Source organism: Amphimedon queenslandica, unplaced genomic scaffold (assembly GCF_000090795.2).
Source record: "Amphimedon queenslandica unplaced genomic scaffold, v1.1 AMPQUscaffold_3734_Cont24276, whole genome shotgun sequence".
Classification (NCBI taxonomy): Eukaryota; Metazoa; Porifera; class Demospongiae; order Haplosclerida; family Niphatidae; genus Amphimedon; species Amphimedon queenslandica.
The window spans coordinates 1-1,439 of NW_003555943.1; the positions used below are offsets into that span (position 1 = coordinate 1).

The following is a 1,439-nucleotide window of genomic DNA, read 5'->3' on the forward strand; positions in this document are numbered from 1 at the left end:
TTATTATTTAACCTTTCATTTATCTAGTGACTACCGTTATGTTATCATTAGCAAATAGCAATGTCATGTATATTATTTTATTAATATATATAGTCAGAAGATTATTCACAAGCACTTTGGTTGCTCACAATAAGTTAAAAAAAAAAAAAAAACAAAAAAAACAGAGATATGAATGACTGTCCCGACGGCTCAGATGTCCAATCCATATCCCTCTTTAATTAACTCCTTTGGAAACACCTTGGGGAATGCCACCTCCTTGACAATTTATGCCTAAAGAGGGGAGGAGAGATTTTATGTAATTGCATAACATTGAATAGCCTTGCTTTACTAAGATAGTAACCACATCAACATTCAATGGTGTACCCTTGCTCGACTAGCTAGACAAAGGGTATCTCCAGGTCCCACCATTTGTGGCCTTGTTGTTTGATGGCTTAGGCCCTATCTGATGCCTTGCCAAGGCAAATCATGTCAAAGCTCGGCTTTACCTCCTCTCCCCTCTAACGGCCAATTGTCAGGATTTATGGTGGCTGAACCCAATTAAGGCACACTACAATATGTAGTGTGCCTCCTCGGACAGTGGACAGAAGAGAAACGGAACCCTCATTAGATTCTGCTACAACCAGAGGTAAGCCCCTAGGAGATTAATTGGAGTTTAAACAGTAGGGTTAGACAAAGTTAATCTCAAGGGGCTCCCCACCAAGCTCATCTGCGCATGCGCATTACTGCGTATATTAACGGGGGTACGAAGGCTCTACTTCAGTCGATCGCTAGATTTGAAAAAGAAGTAGCAGTCGCTAGCTCCTCACTTTCCCCCACCCACCACTCCCATTATTATAGCTTTATTTTCTCATTGCTGGCAGGGGCAGCGCGATAACTCACTTGGTCTCTCCAGGCCAAGGCCAGGATGTTTTTTTTTTTTGGTTATATGTCTGTTTGTCTCTTATCTCCACTAGAGGTAATTCTCTAGTGTGAAAGGGGAATGCCACCTCCTTGACAATTTATGCCTAAAGAGGGGAGGAGAGATTTTATGTAATTGCATAACATTGAATAGCCTTGCTTTACTAAGATAGTAACCACATCAACATTCAATGGTGTACCCTTGCTCGACTAGCTAGACAAAGGGTATCTCCAGGTCCCACCATTTGTGGCCTTGTTGTTTGATGGCTTAGGCCCTATCTGATGCCTTGCCAAGGCAAATCATGTCAAAGCTCGGCTTTACCTCCTCTCCCCTCTAACGGCCAATTGTCAGGATTTATGGTGGCTGAACCCAATTAAGGCACACTACAATATGTAGTGTGCCTCCTCGGACAGTGGACAGAAGAGAAACGGAACCCTCATTAGATTCTGCTACAACCAGAGGTAAGCCCCTAGGAGATTAACAACAATACAAATGAATGGAGGTTTGCCCACGCCCACGCTTCCGTTTCCAATCCCTTTCA

At 43.1% G+C, this 1,439-nt stretch overlaps 1 long non-coding RNA gene across 1 annotated transcript; it reads right to left on the bottom strand.

Moving 5' to 3' along the window:
* Positions 1–13: 13 nt before the first annotated feature.
* Positions 14–1,375, bottom strand: LOC109592851 (uncharacterized). The gene is made up of 2 exons (XR_002190589.1): positions 880–1,375; positions 14–633 (listed from the first exon to the last, which is right to left on the bottom strand). It is a non-coding gene; the product is annotated as an uncharacterized LOC109592851 (long non-coding RNA).
* Between the last annotated feature and the right edge of the window lie 64 nt (positions 1,376–1,439).